Source organism: Ascaphus truei, chromosome 8 (genome assembly GCF_040206685.1).
Source record: "Ascaphus truei isolate aAscTru1 chromosome 8, aAscTru1.hap1, whole genome shotgun sequence".
In the NCBI taxonomy this organism is placed as follows: domain Eukaryota; kingdom Metazoa; phylum Chordata; class Amphibia; order Anura; family Ascaphidae; genus Ascaphus; species Ascaphus truei.
In genome coordinates this window covers 12,147,273-12,168,121 of record NC_134490.1, presented here as the reverse complement: position 1 = coordinate 12,168,121, position 20,849 = coordinate 12,147,273, and the positions used below count along the sequence as shown (strand labels likewise).

Below are 20,849 nucleotides of genomic sequence, written 5' to 3'. Positions count from 1 at the left end.
TGGTCCCCCAGCATTTACTTTAAGTGCTTTTGGGGGAGAGCGTAGGACCTCTGTAACCACCACCCCCCCCCCCCCCTCCAAAAATCTCACGCCCCCCAGTTTGCGCACCCCTGGTGTACACTATCTGCATTATACAAAAAACTGAAATGAAAATAATTGTGCAAAAAAGGCTAGTTTATGCGACAGTTATAACAAGTATTACAGTTTTAAAAACACAGTTGTGCACAGCCAACCCTACACAAAAATATTACCATCAAGGGTAATGAAGAAATGCAGTATAACAGTTATTTAACTGTATATCAGATTATACGCTGCAGTGTTTCTGAACATTCATTTGAAGGGATCCCAGTTGACGTTGTGGCTTTGCCAGGCTAATCTCAGAAGTATGTTACTTAATCCTAATTGCTTTGTTTACTAGAACTATATCTGATGCATTTGGATACCACGGCAACAGCATCATTGGGCAGGAACTGGTAGTATGCATGTGGTATTCAACTATTTACCAAAGGGTTTGTATGTGTACCAGGACAAATACATTGAGAAATAACCCTGAATTATTAATGAAAGGGGTTGGACATGGCTAGGGGGCTTCACACCGCACATATCTTCAGGGGGAGGGGAGATTGTTGTTAGTTCCAGGAGTCGGCAGTATAGTGTTAGTTTTTTTTTATTCTACATGTGCGTATACCCCTTATGCAGAAGCTTACCTTATTTAAAGTGAGGTTGGCGTTCTCGGGGGCCCACAGAATTTGAGCCTGCGTTCCTTTCCAAGGAAAGGGGGGCAAGTTTTGATGGTCTATAAAGACTGCGCGCCTTTGACGATTGCTCAGGTGGTCACCCGCACGATAGGCACGTTCTCTCCCACATCCCCTTGTCATATGCGCATTTAGTCATTAGTAACACCTGTTATTTAATTTTTTTTTATGTTTTAATGTAATTGTATGTTACAAGTTATTTAATATATATATATATATATATATATATATATATATATATATATATATATATATATATATATATATATTTAAAAAAATGGTATGTATTATCACAGACAAGTTTTGGTTCAATGCCAGACTGTCTCCTCCTCTCCTTGCTGTCGCCATATCCATTAAAATCTCCTCCCACAGTGTTTCTTGGGTGAGTGAGAGGCAGCTCAGTCTAGCACAGAGGCGGAGGTATGTATGTACAGCTTTAATTATATAGCATTGATAGTGTACTCAGTATTACAATACAGTATTACTGATAGTATTACAAAGACAATACAGTACATGGAATTATAATACAACAAGTGCAACAAAGTCAGACAATAGGGAAGGAATTCCCTGCCCTTGAGAGCTTACAATCAAAGTGGTAAATTAGAAGACTTACAGAGACAGCAGGTGAGGGAATAAGTGCAGTCGATTGCAGTGCTTCGCCACAATGGTTGGTAGGAACGTACCACAGTGCACCAATGATTTCCCACAGGGTTAGCGCTACTCCACACACTTTGGGGGTGGGCATTGTTCTGTGGACACCAGGGTGGTTAGGTGCCCAGGGCACCCTCAGCACATTGGAGGAGCCCCACAGGGGTGGTGAATACAGTGTGGGTATTGTGTTGATAATGATATGATAATAATAATAATATGGGACATTGTCATAGTGGGTGTATTGTATTGTTATTGATATATGTGTGTGTGTGTTAGTAAACCCGTTACATATACTTGTGTGCGTATCCTTCACTGTAATTGGTTCCTGTGAAGGGTTATCCCGCTACACTGGGATCCCTCCCAGGTGGAGGTGCTGTACCAAAGAGGAAAGCGATAACCCCAGGCTCCCAGTGGCGGAGGATTAGGCCTCCTGTGAGCAATACAGATAATCAGCACGAGTAGTTTCCATAGTCATAGGGAAAGGGGGCTACAGTTGGTAGGTATTAAATTAGATGAAATCACACAGAAGCGTCTCTTGTCCTCCTATAAGTTAAAACTACTTCTCATCATCTTTTAAATACATTTTTGGAAAAATAAATTTGATCTCTTGACCAGCATATGTAGGGTTTGGATCCGGAAATATGTCATTTAAAAGGGGAAACGCTGGGAGAGAGGTCTCAGGTATTGGAGGAGATGAGGAGTAGGATGTGAAAGAGCATGTGTATAGATCTGGGACGGCAGTATATTACTGCAGGTAAAACAGCAGCTTAGAAAGTTAGTCTTTAGATGTGAAAAAATTGTCCGAGCATTTAGAAAGCAAAGTTCCCACAGTTGCAGGGTTTATAATGAAGTGAAGAGTCCACTTCTTGTAATCTTCACCTCCAATTTCAACTCCACAGACACTTCATATGTGACACTTAAAATGTTACACAGCCAATGTGCAGTCTCATTGGCTGAGTGACAGGACGCTCAGCCTATCAGAGAAGGGGGCGGTATGTACATCTTCACTGGCTGTCTCTGGGTGAGTGACAAGCCATCCAGCCTATCACAGAGGGATGTGCAGACATGCTTAGAGAATTATATTTATATATTGATTGTATTTACAATACCAATAGCTGTTGGCAAAGATGCAACATTAAAATGAAAACATTAAAAATAACATTTGAAATAGCAACAATTCTATGATTTTTTGCATTTGAAACCAGTTGTTTCGATCTTATTTATAGCGTGTTTTTAGAGCAGTATTACTCGCCATGAGCCTGAATGAATGCAGGTAGGTTGTTTATAAATGATCTGACTGTTACTTAATTTTTTTAAATTTCATTCCAGGTATGCACCAATTTGCACCATTTCATATTCTATTTCGTGAAATAAATACTGGGGATGGGGCGCCCTCTCCATCAACTTTTCTCAAGTGCTTCGTACCTTTCACCCTTGTGTCCAGTATTTTTGGAAAAGTCACCTAGCAACCCTACTCCAGACCGTGAAATATAGGTTTTGTTGAGGAGAAGAGAGAGATTTTTATAACATCTCAGTATTAGCACGGGGTTAACGGACCACTGTGGAACTGGGCCCGTCTTCACAACCACATATTTAAACATTAAAATAAGTTTTGTGAACCGCCAACCAGACTGCATGTCATTACTCCAGCACTTTTATATAACACAATGCAGAGTACTGTAAAGGAAATGGCTTGTGAGGTGCCGTTCCTCTGGTACATACCAAATCCTGAGAAATGCCCATCTGACAACCCAAATGTCAATGATGGTAATCCAATAAATATCTTTATATTCATTTATATCAGAACATAACTCTATTTTTCTTACTCAGTACGTGCGACATTACCATGCTCAAATATATTCTTATAAAATGCATGCATATTCTTACTTTGGTTATTCAACAGACATTTGGCAGTGTCAAATATTACATATCCCTGTATTTCTACATCATATACTTATATTCCTGTTTAAAGCAAATATTGGAGAATTGGATGAATTATTCTTTCTGAGATTTCATGCCGGAGTTGCTACGGTACAACAGGCAGTAAAAGCGGGCAGAAATATTTCTCAGGACACATTTTTCAGGCAGAAAAAGCGGTATTAACAGTTATCATTTATTGACACAAAGAACCTAAGGCTGTGTGAAGATGTTAAAGTGTGGGGGGGGGGGGAAGGACTTATCGATGAGGGAAATGGAATAACTAATGTTAAAATTTAAAAAATAGGTAAAGTTCGCGTCGCACCCCCAAAACAAAAACTAGGTAGAAAGGGTAACTCCAAAATTAGTTTATTTGACCATAAAAAGGGGTCAAAAACAGGCCAACATGTTTCGCGCTGCAAGCGCTTTGTCAAGGTCCCGATTCATGCAATCCTCAGCTCAGGGTATTTTAAGTGTACCAAGAAGCCAGAGCAGGCTCAACCAATCAGATACCGGTTCCCACGCGCACTGAAACACCAACAATTAGCATAACACATTTACAAACATTTAAAAGACAAACAGCTTGCAAAATAGTTGCAGAATCACAGCACTACTATTTAAAAAGTGGTTACATTTGTTGCATACTATTCTGTCTTCCTTGCAATAGTCTGTCAATGAAAAATAAAAATATAAAAACAATTCATGAACCTTGAAGATTAGTGACTCCAGAACATGACATAATTAGAAAGATTAACAAAGCAACCCCAAGGATATTTCTATTCCAAAAGCTCTAATCAAATTTTGTAATTGAATGAGTCACTTAAGTCATCATACAGCTATACTGCCTAAATCAGACTCAAAAACAAAAGAGTATCTGTATACAACGTCTGTGGCATTTCAAACACAATAAGGATTGGAGGATACAAGGATATGCAAATGTAACGGGTATTCCACCCCACCCAATCGCACATATATATATTGAATGTAGGGGGGAACCTATATGTTACCAGGTGTGGTGCGTTATACCTGTCAGGCTCACAGGAGGTCCGAGCCTCCGCCAGTGAGAGCCTGGGGTGAATCCTCTGGATCGTTCTCGGGTTCAGCGCCTCCACCTGTGTAGGGTTCTAGGGGTATAGAAGCTTGTCTACGCAGGACCCGCATATACAATAACCACGTACTCAGAGATATATATAACCAGTTTACTGTAACGCAGAATATATATGCAGGCAATAACACACTCTTATAACGTACACTACTAACACTTCCCCCGCAGGGGGTATCTCTACCATGTAACTCAGTCCTCTCCGTGTCTCTTACTCCACTAGGAGTATACCCGCCCACCACCGTGTATCCACACACTGTGTCCACAGCCTAACCCCTTTTTCCCCGTGGTCAGCGCTGCCACTATGTGAATAGGTAATGTGAGAATGGTATAGGTTGGTGCACTAATGAAGGTACCTGCCGAGCGCTCCTGCACTCGGGCCAGCAAACAACTTCGCAAAGGATCAGTCGCTTGATGATTCTTTCTGATCCCAGGTCTCCTCGCAAGGGGTCCGCCAGGGGCGATCCCACCCTGGAGATAGTCTCTGTCTCTGGGGTGTAGGCCTGAGCCCAAGCCGCCGTTCAGGGAGCGCAGCGTCCACTGTGTCCCTATCTATCACTGACACTAATGGGATAGTCCCTAACTTAGGGCCAGTCCCTATGCACCACAAGCTGGGGGAGTTCAGGACCTATCTGGGGCCTAGGGGTTTTTCTGGCCTATTGCAGTGGGTCTCAGACCCCTGCACTCACCTCCTTCCCCTAGCTCTCCCGGTCCAGCACTGACTAGCGTGGCTCAGTGCGCGAAAAGTATCAATTCCCTGCAAGCAGGGTGCTCCTGCAGCCCTATTGGCTCCCTGGCGTCATGGGGCCGCTCCCGAGGCTCATGGGACTTGTAGTCCCTTCCAAGAGCCTTCCCTGGTAGGCTAGCGTTCGCGCGCTTGTCCTGCGCATGCGCGAACTTCCCTGCCAGTTCCCCGCGCTGAAATCTTCACTGCGCATGCGTGCGCAATTCGCTATGGCGGCGCCCTGCACCGGGACCCGCCGGAGCCCTAGCAACGCTACCGCAAGCTTCCCTGGGAACCTGCAATCCTCGATAACGGCGCGCTATGCTAGCTCACGCTCCCACACCTCTCCACGAGCAGCGGCTAACCTCCTAACCACCGCGGTGAGTGCCCAGAGGGGGTGCCAGCAATGCAGAGGGGGACCTGGCTACACAAACATAAATTCAGCCTTGCAATTCATCAACACTATACACAAACAATAAAAAGATGAGTGGATATTACTTTCCCCCTACTTTCTATAATCAATGAAATTACATTTACAAATACATTCTAACATTGTATTGAGTCTAAATGCAAAAAAGTGTAATTTCTCTAAAAAAAAAAAAAAAAAAAAGTGTAATCTCTAAAAAAAAAACATATCTGATGGGTTCCCAATTGATCCAAGGAAAGTGAAAGTTTGTCTCAGCATTAATTTTATCTTTATTATTATTTTATGTTTATAACAAATCAATATATTATCTATATATTTCATTTTATATATATATATATATATATATATATATATATATATATATATATGTGCCATCAGGAATATTTTGCATTATCTATATGTCCTGGGAGTTCACACTCACTTATGAGGACTGATGCAGGCTCCAAATTATTAGCCCATAACTCCCCCTCTATAATCAAGCTTTCATTTGGATTCGGAAAGTACTACCTTTTTTAGTATCGCAAAATATATTTACCTTGTTCATTAACTCTAATTGCGTTCCAGAATCCATCTGGACTTTCATGTTAAAATTTCAAAATGATTATTCTGTTCGAGATAACTCAAAAAGCAGATGTCATTATCTCTGAAAGGCCACAATGATATTTGCAAAAGTATGGTTTGACAATGAATGTACCGTAGCTATAGAAACAAAATACTAAGTGCTATAGTTATACATGACAGCAAGAAAAGCTTATCTTCCAATAAAAGGTGCAATACCTGACACTCAATTAAAACATTTCTGCTCATGTTTCCTTTAACGAGACTTTTTCTGCTGTCTACACATTCATCATTCTTTCCTTGTTGATTCTGTATGTCCGTAGTGATATTATATTTATTATTTGTAGCAATACATGGCTGGCTCCCCTAGCAGGAAAGAGGCTAAAACAGCCCTATTCCATAATTAGCAGAATAGGGTCACTTATTAATATATTTTAGCAGAAAAAGACATAGGCCATAATAATAATAATAGCATGTTCTTGTATAATTTTGCAGGCTCAGGCCCCTGCCCCGTAGAGCTTACAATCTATGCTTTGGGTGCCTGAGGCACAGGGAGATAAAGTGACTTGCCCAAGGTCACAAGGAACCGACACCAGGAATTGAACCAGGCTCCCCTGCAGCAATCTCAGTGTCAGTCAGTGTCTTTACTCACTGAGCCACTCCTCCCATATTTACTGTTTACTAAGCAATGTATAAGGCACCTCCATAAGGCACCTCCCTGCACTGCTTAGTATATAAGATCCCATATGGTCCATTTAACTAAATGGGCTGAAATGTGTCTCTGACACCAAAATGTGTCAAATGGAATAACACTTCAATAGGCTGTGGGTAGTGTTATATGGTTTTCGTTTTTTCTACTTTCCACCCTTAAGCTACCAGTGTTTGTTTTTTTTTAATTAAAGGAATTCTGTTTTTACTGATTCACACCCTATTATCATTACACTCAATATTTTTCTGGGTACAGTACTTATTTTTGTTAAACACCAACACCTTATGCAATTGTTCTGTGTGCTGTAGCTCTGGGATTGAAGATAACTGACCAGCGGTGAAGGTCAGCAAAGCAAAGTTACTGTATGTGATTGGCTCACGTCACAATCGTTGTTGTAGTATAGATAAGCATAGCAGCAATTACTTAGTTTAAAATCAGCGAACACTTTTAGGTTTATAAAAATCCTTGAAAAAGAACGCTGCGACGTTCGAAATGCATTGGATGGGTCTTTTGCCACATTAAAGTGCCCTTTTAATCATTTTTTGTCCTGGTTTCTTCCTGCTCCGTTTGTGCTGGTGCGCTTTTTGGTCTCCCTTTTCCCTGTATTGCATTGAGTAGCTGCACAGCCTGCCTGCCTGCCCTACCAGGATGTGAGTATTTGCATATTTTTCAGGGGAACCTGCCAATGAGACTGATGGTGAGTGGGTTGCACCACACACCACCTGTCTTCAGGAGGATAGTACCCATTATATGACACAATAGGTACTATATCAATTGTTAGTACCCTGGTACAGTGGTCTGGCTTATTATCATTTTGAGATATACGTGCATTTGAGCGCTTCAGCTATTTTCCATATTATAAAAATGTCAGCATGTACGATGTGTACACACAAAGAGAATTTTTTTTTTTTTAACTCAATTTTTTCCAGGTTTTAATGTTTGGAATATAAAAATTGCCAGAGTTTTTGTTATACACATAAAAACGGTAAACATTTTCTTGTGTCACAAGGGGCCTTAATGAGAAGTGCATCTCATTTGTTAGCATGCACATAGGGGCTTATTCTAGTAGCTCAGAAGAGTGACAAACCCCTTCTAAAGTGCACTTTGGAAGTGATTTGGCATGCTTTGCTATTCTGTAAGCCCTAATCACGTCCAAACCGCGTCTAAAAGGCTTTTTTAGAAGCGGTTTCACTCTGCCAATCCGATCGGTTTGTCAAAAAAGCCTCTAAATCGCACGTTTTGCCCACAACTTCTATTCTCGTAGCTACGTTATGCAAACCACTTCTAAAAAAAAGTATTTTTTTACCATTACCTAAAAGGGGCGAGATTGTTATTGCGAGTTACATCCAGAGCCTGAAATATGGGTTTAGCTGTGATAGAAAACCCCATAAATTAGACTGGGGGTGGAGTTAACACCTCTGGTCACTCCGCTTCTAAAGCAAGTACTATCCAGGCGGATTGGCTGTTAACAACAAAAAACAAACAAAAATGCCCAAAGCTACTTCCAATGTAACAAAAATACACAGTGCAATATTTCTCTTGAAAAAAGGTTCAATTAGTTTAACCTTTTGGCCAAAGCGTCTTAAGCCTGCTGCCACTTTCACGGCATGACCATAGCAGGTCCTAACACTCCCTGGGTTAAAATTCTTATTAACCTGTATAATTACAGGAAGAATGATCACATTGGATCTGTCGTAACCTGGCAAAATGAAACTGACCTGCCAACTTGGAAAGTGGGGAGGGGCAAGCTGAAATATATATTATGTGGTAATGGTAGGGGTTTCTCAGAGCGGATTGGCTGTTAAACAAGGCGGTTTGTCAACATGACAAACCGTGCGGTCTGACAATGACAACTTCAGAGATACTAGAAAAGGCCCCATAGGGAGTTATGTATAAAGGTACTGGAAGGAGCAGCCACACCGACACATTTTCCTGTGTGTATGAGCCAGATAAAATAAACAACTTCAACAAGCCCTCAAGGCCCCTCCCCCTCCCTACAGGTCAGGATTTTAGGATATCCAAGCTTCAGCACAGGTGGCTCAATCAGAGGCTCAAGACTGAGCCTCTATTGAGCCACCAGTGCTGAAGCAGGGATGGATTTAGCCACCTGTGCTGGAGCTTGGGTTTCCGGAAAACCTGACCTGTTGTGGGGGGGTGGGGAGGAGAGGGGGGAGCTTGAGGACTGGAGTTGAGCCAGTTAACAGCTGCCCGAAAAACCAAGTTGAAGCAAGCCAGGCAACAGAGTTAAAAATTACTTTTCAGAATTGACATTTGAAAAGGCATTTTGAACACGCGTTTGTAAGGGTTAATTCTGAAGCGAAAAGGTCCACTACATAATTGTATTCGGGCCCACAAAATAAATAAAAGTACAGTGAGCTTCAAATGAATGTCCAATATACTTATAACCCTAAATAAGCCAAGGTGATAAGTGGTACTGCCGCAGGAAGCCCCAACTATAAGATTCCCCCACTTGGAGTCCAGTTCATAAGGTCAAGTTAATTACTTCTGCCATATTGTCCTACTGCAAATGTCACCACGGTCGGCACAGTGAAGACCCTTCTTACACTTGACAGGTCTCCTATGGTACCTGTCTCTGACCTGCCTGCTCTTGGCTTTCAGAGGAGCACTTGGAATGCAAAATGAGCACTTCCATCTCCTCTTACCATTCGGTTGAGGTGGAAGGACTCCAAATAGATCTGGTACATAAATGGTTATCCTTTGCTGCCCAACTGTATATATTCCCAATGCAGAGAGGCTTCCCCACTACAGTGCCACCTACTTTGCATGGTGGGTGCAGGTTCTCCAGCAAAGACAGGGTTAAAAAATGAAGTCCCTTCAAAATAAAGGTTGTGTGGCTTCATTTAGAATCTTCACCCAGATAAACAAGAAAGCGTTATGCTAAACAGTTACTATAATGAGCACGTATACAACAATTACATGGTGATTTCAAGTGACTCTTTGCTGCTTCTTTGAATTGATTCAAATGAACTTTTCCCTTCCTTGGGTGAATCCTGCTGATGCATAATTATAGAGTTCTGTCACGAACACGCTTTCTTACCATTTTTGTTTGAACCCTGGGGAAGAGACACTTATTACGCTGTTCAACTTTCCAGCTGAGGACAAAAAAATATCAAAAACCATTATTACCTGTAATGGCCACAAGCAGGACCGCCGACAGAGAGGGAGAGGTGGGACAAGTGTCCCACGTCCGGTGGCTGCAGGGGGCCATGCCACCGGGCCCCGGCTCTCCCCAGCTGTGGGCATCCCTCATTGGCCTGTGCCTCTCTGACAGCGGCCTGAGACCAATTCGGAGGTGTTTTGTATGCATGGGGGGCGGATGTTTTGTATTTTTTTAGGGGGGGGGGTTGTGTTTGTATGTTTTTGTTGGGGGGGGAGATGTGTTTTGTATGTTTCTGTTAGGGGGGGAGATGTGTTTTGTATGTTTTTTGGGGCCATGTTTTCTTTATGTTTTTTGGGGGGTAATGTTTTGTATATTTTAGGGGGGGTGTGTTTTGTATATTTTTATTTGAGGGGATGTGTTTTCTATGGGGTTTTTTTTGGGGGGGGTGTTTTCTATGGTTTATTTGGGGGTGTTTTCTAGGTTTGGGGGGGGGTGTGTCTTGTATTCTTTTGGGTGTGTTTTGTATATATTTGGAGGAGAGATGTGTTTTGTATGCATTTGGGGGGGGTGTGTTTTGTATGTATTTTGGGGGGTATGTGTTTTGTATGTATTTTGTGAGGGGTTAATATTTTGGGGGGGGTGTGGCCAGGGGGCGGAGGGAATGAGTTTGAGGAGGGGGGAATAAGGGAGCGGGATTGAGTCAGAGGGGGCTAATTTATGGAGGGGGAGAGTGAGAGGAGAGATGGGGTGTGAGAGGGAGTGAGGAAGAGAGATAGGGATGAGGGGGGGAGAGTGAGTGAAGAAGAGAGGGGGTAAGAGTAAGATGGGGGGGGGAAATACATGAGGAGAGGGGGGGAATAGAGGTGGGGGCTTGTGAGGAGGTGTGAATGGGGGTTCACAAGGCTGCCGACAGGGGGAGAGACCCAGTCCAAACTAGACCTGGGCCCAGGGAAATATGTCGGCGGCCCGGGGCGTGAGGTATAGTGAAAGAACCTAAAGTGAGATAAATGCAGACCGATATTGTGTCATTGTATGCGTCTTCAAAGGAAATGGAAGTAAAAGGTGCAGTTGTACCTAGTAACATTATATTGACGAAATTGTTAAGAAAGTAAACTCAGCCATCTAATATATGCTTAACTAGGAGTGGCCAACTCCAGTCCTCAAGGGCCACTAAAAGTTCAGGTTTCAAGGATATCCCTGCTCAATCAGTGGCTCAGTCAATGGAAGCCACCTGTGCTGACGCAGGGAAATCCTGAAAACCTAACCGGTTGGTGGACCTTGAGGACTGGAGTTGGCCAACCCTGTTCTAAACTATTTTTAATTAAAAAAAAACGAGACATGATAAATATTGATTAGATATTTGCTAAGATATTGTTTTACGGTTTCAGAAAACAAGCACCGTTGGGCTTTGATTTGACAGTGAGATTCAACTCCAAAACTCTGCTATTTTCTTTTGTAACTTATTTTTGTGTCTTATTTGTGGACATATTTATTAATTTTTATTGACTTAAACATATTTCTTAATAACTTATCTCTGATAATTGGCACTTTGGGTTCTTTGCCACATTTCCCCCCCTCTGTTAGGTACACTCATAACCCGGACAACAAGAGTGTCAGGTGGGGCATATTCTGTGATATTTGTTATTCAGCTTCCGATCCCTTAGTTAAGCTAGGAGTGGCCAACTCCAGTCCTCATGGGCCACCAACAGGCTCGGTATTGGGGATATTCTTGCTTCAGCACAAGTGGCTCAATTAGTGGCTCTGTCAGCATGATGGATTGAGCCACCTGTGCTGAAGCAGGGATATCCTTAAAACCTGACCTGTTGGTCAGCACTAGTTGGCCAGCCCTGAAATAAGCGGACAAAGTTTTTTGTATTATATGTAGCCGTGCTGTAAAATGGCCTACAGTTTTCTCTCATGCTGGCAGTAAGCCTGGTAAGTTACAGGGTTGCCAGCATCAATCATGGACGTTTGCCCTCACACCCTGGTGAGGTGTCATATGTATTCAAGGGGAGTGGTAACATGCTCTGAGACCACCGTTAGTGACATCAGAGATGTGCCAGGTCCCTGAGGTATATAAGGCACAGCACTGTCCAAAGTTAGTGTTTTCTACAAGGTTGAGCAGAGCAAAAGGCCAGAGTGCACTAGTGAAGTAACTACAGTAGTGACACTGCTCTAATTCAAAGGCCAGCAGCAGCAAGGCTGGCTGGGCCTACACTGTGTCCACGGACCGGGCACAGGAGGTGATCTCCCTGAGGGGAGAGGTGATTCCACTTCATTAAGAGAGCAGACCTTTCAAAGGGAAGTACCAGCCAAGATGAGCGGCTGAGTAGCTGGCTGTGAAGGGCAGCTGGCCCATACCATCAATCAATAAAGATGTCCAGTTCTAAATCAACTCCACTGTGTGAGACTGAAGTTACTCTCCAGCGGAAGGCTCCAACAAGAGGGAGTTCCTCATCAGAACCATCTCCTTGCGGACGCAGAGATCCTGATGAGGTGGAGGCGCTGCACTGTATGTAGGTAGGACTCTAGCACACTACCTCAGCTGCCTGTCTGGGTTGACATCCCCACACAACATCATGCGGGAGACTCAGGAGTCCTGTTGCCAACAGGTGCACCACCAGACACTACCATGTAATGGGGACTGGTTAGACCACATGGGCCAATGTGAGATTGGGTGGGTCAGCCTCAGCCAGAAAATCTGTTACATATACATAAATACAACAGCAGTAAAATCATTATATTGTCAAGAACCTTTAACCCATGACAATTTCTGCTTACAGTGTTAGCACGTAGGACAGCACGTTTAGAATAACCCTGCATATAACCAGGCACTTTCTATAGGTGACATTGATAGCCTCCAGCATTTCTAGTAATCTCCATGTAACATATAAGACTTCTTTATACCTATATACTGTATCTAGGTACCATCACATTTTTACATCATTTGACTCTCAGCTATATGTTTTCCAGACAAGCCATTTCAGTAGCTGATTTCACAACATAATTGAACTTTGAATTATAATTAAATACATTAATTTCGTTATTAAATGCTTGGATACATTTTCAAAAAGCGTAGATCAGATTTTTTTTTATGTAAGCACAATTATCACAAACTGGTTGTTGTAATATATTCTCTTTCATACATATGTATAAAAAAAAAAAATATATATATATATATATATATATATATATATATATATATATAAAAGAAGAACAGAGAGCGCACGTCCCATAGTGTAAAACAGTACATTTAATCAATAAAAAGCACAAGGGGATTAAGGACACTCACAAGGATAAGAGTTAAAAGGCAATTTGTGATATATATAATCACCACCAGCAAAGCCACACCGTCCTGGAACACATCTGATGGTATAGGGTCCCTCCGGTGTATCTGCAGCAGTAGTTGGTGATAGGGAACAAGGTCTCTCAGCGTCCGTGCAGTAAAGAGATTTTTTCAGCCTCAGATCAACTCCATGCGCTCTCCGGCCGTAAAGCGCGCACTGCGTGATGATGTAGTGTCGTGGTAGCCTCCCTGACGCGTTTCGTCACGACAGTAACTTTTTCTGTCATGACGAAACGCGTCAGGGAGGCTACCACGACACTACGTCATCACGCAGTGCGCGCTTTACGGCCGGAGAGCGCATGGAGTTGATCTGAGGCTGAAAAAATCTCTTTACTGCACGGACGCTGAGAGACCTTGTTCCCTATCACCAACTACTGCTGCAGATACACCGGAGGGACCCTATACCATCAGATGTGTTCCAGGACGGTGTGGCTTTGCTGGTGGTGATTATATATATCACAAATTGCCTTTTAACTCTTATCCTTGTGAGTGTCCTTAATCCCCTTGTGCTTTTTATTGATTAAATGTACTGTTTTACACTATGGGACGTGCGCTCTCTGTTCTTCTTTTTCTATAGTTTTCCTGTTGGAATTGGTTATTCCTTCTGAGAGCAGCCGTGGATCCCTGAACAGCATCATATATCATCATTGACTTTACACTGGACTTTCATCAAGGGTCGGACTTTTCTCCATTTTTTGTATCCTCTCCCTATTTTTTTCCCTGTTTGATATATTAGCACATTTTTATATATATCACTTTATTTATTATTTTTTCATAATCATATTCACTGTTTGTTATTATTTTTTAGATTGATTTATATTGCAATATATCGCACATAATAATTGCACGTTAATAATTTATATTTATTTTACTTGAATTCACGAGTGGCACTACTGAAATTTCTTTTTTATATATATATATATATATATATATATATATATATTTATTTATTTGTGTGTGCAATATATACACATAACAGAGATGTAACAGCACTCACTTTTATGTTGGGATATTGTGTGATATTCTGCATTCTCACTGCCATTGAATCCTATAAACTATAATTTTCTGCGTTATATCGCGATATGTTATGTTATCAACGGGCGCAATGAAGTCTGCTACAACTGCATAAAATGGTTCTCATTTTGTTTTTGGTGCCAGATGTAGGGAATATTCACTAAAGTGCAACAACCATAATTTATTGGGAAATACTATCACCTTAAATAGCTTGTAATGCTCAGTAATGGTTGATGCACTGTTCCTTTTTGGGGTATTTCTGCTCTAAATAGAAATCGTTTTAGTGAATTTCATACATGGGTAATACTCCGTATTGATTAATATTACAATATGTTACCGCAAAACCCAAGGGACCGGTATGTGGAATTTAGGTACATTTCCATATATTCCAGGCAGGCTCATCCCTTCAGATGCAGTTCTCCGAGTTATGTTCACCCTGCCCATCTCCTTCTGGACACGTGACTCCAAGCGAAGCATAAGTAAGCTGCATGCTCTTCCATATACATCTGCACTACATTACTTTATAATTATGTTATACAACTTACGCTACACTATTGTGCATTGTGTCCCATGAAATTCTTTTGTCACATTTCAGATTATGATTTTCTGGTTTAGTGACTGTAAATTAAACTATCAAGATTCGCTTTCTATCCATCATCGCTGCTTCAAAACATTTTATTTCCATCCTCTGCATAGCTATTTCTTTTTTTTCATTTTGTTCTCGGAACGCGTTGCTCGTACAATGATAAACTAGAAGTATCATTTTTATAATAGAGATCGTGCTTGAAGAAGGCAACACAAAATGCTTTTAGAGAAGCCTATTCACCGGGGCATTATTTAAACCTAAATGGAAGCCGTGTGCTTCTGCTAGGAAAGAGGTAATGAGGCATAGTACAATAAGCGGTAACCAAATCACAAATGCTGAGAGTTGCCACTCAACTTCTGCAAGCCTTTCTCATTGTCATTCACAGACCCATTTGAAGTATTTCCTTTGAGGACACAACGTGCAAAAGAAGCAGATCTGTATTTAAGTGTCCTGGACCAGTTATAACTTATACGGAAAATGTTCTAACCCCTTTGGTGACATTCAGGGCATTGTGAGAAAGAGAACTACTGTATTGCAGCTTTCTGTAAGATCCAACGACCTCAAAAGGTCAGAAGGAGGTGACACTTGGGGATATAATAGAAAACACTTTTTATGCTCCACTCCTTTGTCCTATTTATTCAGTATGAGCTGAGCCACTGATTGAGCCACCGGCACTGGAGCAGGGTTATCATGAAAACCTGACCTGTTGGTGACCCTTGAGGACTGGAGTTGCCCACCCCTGTTCTAAGGGATTACAATTCCATTTCCCTACCCAGGATAATCTAGGGATAACCTCTGACCAAATAAATATTGTATCCTGAAATAGCTACACTAACTGAGCAAAATCCTTTTTAACTTTGCTAATTAATTCCATGTTCTTCATGCACCTTAAATTATTTCCCCTGCGTGGATCACAATAACTCTAGGAGACACATGCAATGCTTTTTGCTTGATTACCTCTGGTTAAACCTTGTCCCATTGAACGCCTCTATCCCCAAACCAAGGAACCTTACGTTCCGTAGGTAAACTCAGGTGATATCCCTACGACTCTTCTGCCGCTCTCTTTGCAGCCCAATGCACGAATGAGTAACCAATCCCCAAACTGTAAAAAGGCATACATTAATATTGATTAGCTCACCAGTTGCAGATAAACATATCCACAATCTGCTAACAATTTGTCACTAAATCATATGTGTAGTGTCCAAAAAAAGACAAAGTAAAGACTGCAAAAAAAATAGAACTACCTCAAATTGAGACAAACAAACATCCACAAGATCATTGTCTGCAGGTGTAATTGGAGAATGATAATCTAGATTTTGAGTGCACCTCCTTAACCCTTTAACCTCCTGTGTTATAACAAACCCCTTTGTAGCATCCATCTCCCCATATCTTTTTACAAAATGATATTCCTGCCAATCACCTACCTAAGACTGCTCTGAACCATTTTTGTTGTATAAATTGCCATATTAAAGACAGCATTGACTACACTCCCATTCGCTCACTTCGATCTGCAGATGAAGGTCTTCTAACAGTTCCCAGAATCTCCTTGATTTCCTGTTGGGCCCGAGGTTTTAGCCACGCTGCTGCCACTCTTTGGAACAGTCTGCCTCGTACTGTTCGAGAGGCCCCCTCTCTGGGAATCTATAAAAACAGGTATTAATGAACCACAACTTGTCAGGCATTTAACAGCTACAGCACCGTCCCATCCTGTATTTTGTATCTTTCCTTGTGTTTGGTCTCTTTTTATAACCTTCAATATTTTCTTCTTTTTCCCTTTTTGTAACGGTAAAGTGCTTTGAGTCCCATTGAGGAAAAAGCGCTAAATAATTCAAGTAATTAACATAATCTCATTTATATCCTCTCTCTTTAACATATCTCCAAACAGTCCTTTGAAACTGTTCCATCCTTTCCATGCCGAGCTGTTTGCAGCCCATGTACCCGGGGACACAGAATTCCTCAGGACACAGAATTCCTCAACAGCTCAACTGTCCCTTAGCAATCACTTGCCGTAGGAACTCAGGGCAAGTGCCCTTCTCTGCTGTTTGCGGAACCAGCTGCCTGAATGTGTTGAACTGCAGGCGAGATAAACGGTCAACCATAAAAATTTTAAAACCCGAAACATGCTTAGCCTGAAAAACAATATTGTGCTGTAAACATGTTAAAATTAAAAGATGCAGTAACCTAACTACTGGCCTGAAGATTATCACCGTTTTACACTCATATTGTCTGCCCAAAACACTCATATTGTCTGCCTACGTCTTGCCTAAGTGTCTCACCCCACAATCCTATGGTTACCACCATTATTGGAAACTGTACTAACAAGGTCAAGTTACCCTCTGGGAGCCACAAATTCAGCCAATTGACCACACCCATAGTTTTTTTTAAAAGCCCCAAAAACCTACAGATCCTGTAGTGTCAGTATAAAACTGTAAATCAACATTATTCTGCGTCTTTTTCCTCCAAGCGGAATACCCATTGTAGTGCTATAGAAAAGACTGCCCAATTACTAAATTATACTTCATCTCTCTGTTAATTCTTAACATGGTGATGAGGCTGTACCTAACAGACCCCATAAACCATACCCATGCCATTAGCACAACCTACTGCAAATGTCAATTGATCCAGCCTAAACTGCAGCTGTTTTACTTTCCACGTTTGACTGACAGTGCTTCTCTGATTAACTCCTGTAATTTGATTAAGTTCTCCTTAGGCAGACTAAAAATCGTCTGTTCTGTATCTATTACAATGCCCATGAAGCTTATTACCTCAGCTGGACCTTCTGTCTTACCTGGGGCTAATGGAACTCCAATTTTTATTTAATTTTGTTTGCAACTAGCTTAAACGCCTGTAATAATCTATTACAAACCTCCGTCCCACAGGGCCTATACACAAAAAAAGTATAAAAATACTGGCACCAGGGGAGGAATTCTGAAAAGGAGGGTGGGAAAAAAGCACAGTCACTTCTACCTAAACACACCTCTTTATGCAATTTCACTTAACCAAAAAAGGTTTTATTTAAAATGGACTTTATCTTATCTGTCCATCTACCCTCATGTCCCAAAGCCTTTCTTTTTTTAATAAAACTGTCCTTCAGCATGTACGCTGCTATTTAATTAAGATACATTCCTAACCCTCTTGATTTAAAAGACCGTGGGCCTCATGCAGAGAGCATAGAATTTTAAAATTGGCGAATTTCATAAAAAGTAGCTTTTTTGGAGAGTTTTATTCTCCATATGCAGAAAAGTGCGAATTCTGCTATGTTTAACATGGATGCGTGTGGCGAGTTTAAATTGGCGAGATGCGCGCTTCAGAAACGTGTAAAAACAAATTCGCGCCTTTTTTTTCCCCTTTACTATAGGCGGCGAGCGCCATCTTGCCATCTTTTCCTGGCGCGGCAAAAATGCGAGAATTTTCTTGGCGCGAACAGCCGCTACATGCCGTTCGCACCTCTCTGCATTCGGAGAGTTTTAAAAATGGCGAGATGGAGGTTCTCGCCAGCCGCGAGGCGAGTTTTAGCAATAGAAAAAACAAAATGGCGCGTTTTTCGTAACTCGCCATTTTCTGCCTGTTTCTGCGCGAAATTGTACAAAAAATGTCGAATTTCGAAATAACGATGCTCTCTGCATGAGGCCCCGAATCTCTATTCAAAAAGGCAATAAGGACTATATATCTATATACTCTCGCCGCCAAATCCTTTCCTTTGTAGACAGTGGTAGGGGCATCCCTAGTGGGATGGTGGTTAAAACATGTTTCATTTACTGCAGCCCCCATGTTAATGGGCAAGACCCCCATGTCTCTTGAATATGAATGAATTCCCCATATTACCCTGTGCCATGTGCCCTTGGTTTCCAGACTCAGCTAAATTATTTAAAATAGATCTGCAGTACTTGCCGCATCTGTTCCCTATTAGAGTCCCTTAAGGCAGGGGTGCGCAAACTGGGGGGCGCTGGATTTTTTTTTTGGGGGGGGGGGTGCGGCGGTTGTAGAGGCCCTGCGCTCTTCCCCGGGCATTTAAATTAAATGCCGGGGGACCACGAGAGGCCTCTGCAACCTCAACTTACCGGAATTCAGCCGGGTTCTGGTCACATCCCCATGACAACGCGGCGTCAAATGACAACGTGGGGTCATGTGACATGACGCGTCATCATGGAAAAGCACGTCAAATGATGCGATGGGTCACGTGACCCGTGGCGTCATTTGTTGAGAGGTCACAGGAGAGGGGGACGTGAGCGCTGGGGCTGGCATACAGTGGGGCGCAGCTCCAAAACTTTGCGCACCCCTGCCTTATGGCACTTCCTAAATCTTTCAACTCACCCACACCTTCAGGTTGCTGCTCCACAGCCTTCTGCCCCCCAGTCAGAAGCCTTTCCTCTGATTGCCTGTCCTTAGGGATGATCAGTTTGTTTTGCTGCTGCTGTACCTTTGCCTTGCTGTTATAGCAGCCATCTGGTCCTAGGGTTTCCAGGTGGCTTCTCCAAAAATACTGGACATAATGGTGAATGGTGCAACGTGCTCGAGACACAAACACACACACACACACACAAATAACCCTCTCACCTCTCTCCACTACATGCTGTTTCCTCCTCTCCTTGGCCCCACCCCAAGCTCCTGCAGCCTCCTCTTGATTGGCTGCTGCTGGGTAAAGCAGCCAATCAGGATGGAGGAAGCTGCCCAGCCCCCCAGCAACAGCCCTGCTCTGGGAAATCCCACGGCCCCCTGAGCTGCTCAGGTCATTATGTCCAGAGAGGTAATACCGGTATACACATACATGCCCAGTATTACATCTAATTTTTTTACTTGACAGATTTTCCAAATACAAGACAGTCCGGTTAAATACTGTACTGGACACCTGGCAACCCTATCTGACCCTCATTCGCTGTCGCCTCAACTCTGCCGGCCAATCAGGAAGAGCGCCTCCAGCGTGCTGTTGTTTGCTCCGACCCTGCTGCTTCTCCTTGGCGCCCATGAGGTGTCCCGTGCTGTTCACTGGGAGTAGTCCACCTGTTCCTTTTGGCTTCATAGGATTGCTGGGCTCCTGATTGGAGTGCAACATCTGTAAGGCGGACGGGCGGCAACACATCAGCACAGTACCACTGATGTACTGCCATGCCACTGCTACACTCCTCTGCTGGTCTTCCTGCATCTAGGGCTCAGTTTTCAATTGCCTAGCCGCTGCTGCTGTTGACCTCTGTGTCCGCTCGCCTCAGACCACTGTGTCCGCTCCCCTCAGACCACTATGTGTCCGCTCGCCTCAGACCAGTGTCCGCTCGCCTCAGACCAGTGTCCGCTCGCCTCAGACCACTATGTTTCCGCTCGCCTCAGACCACTGTGTCCGCTCGCCTCAGACCACTGTGTCCGCTCGCCTCAGACCACTGATTCCGCTCTCCTCAGACCACTGTGTGTCCGCTCGCCTGAGACCACTGTGTCCGCTCGCCTCAGACCACTATGTGTTCGCTCGCCTCAGACCACTGATTCCGCTCGCCTAAGACCACTGTGTGTCCGCTTGCCTCAGACCACTATGTGTTCGCTCGCCTCAGACCACTGATTCCGCTCGCCTCTGACCACTGTGTCCGCTCGCCTCAGACCACTGTGTCCGCTCGCCTGAGACCACTGTGTCCGCTCGCCTGAGACCACTGTGTGTTTGCTATCTTCAGGAACAAAATCAGCTGCTGTCACTAACATTCTTTATATCATAGTGATTGTATTCCTTTTCTGTATTAGCATTACATGGTATGTTATATTATTTGTACAGTGCTGCCTGCACATACACATTATAGGATATTAGAAATAATCAAGTATAGATGATCTAGAAGTGGCACAGAGTAAATGATTTACACAGCTTTGTATTATATTATCTATAATATTGAATCAGTGAATGAATACATTGTTGCAATGTTAACACCTAGCATATCTTTCTCAATAGAGTGGATGCTAAATAT

At 42.7% G+C, this 20,849-nt stretch overlaps 1 protein-coding gene across 2 annotated transcripts in view; it reads right to left on the bottom strand.

Moving 5' to 3' along the window:
* Window positions 1-20,849, bottom strand: part of GRID1 (glutamate ionotropic receptor delta type subunit 1) — a 661,414-nt gene that overhangs the window by 501,776 nt on the left and 138,789 nt on the right. The window lies entirely within an intron of this gene.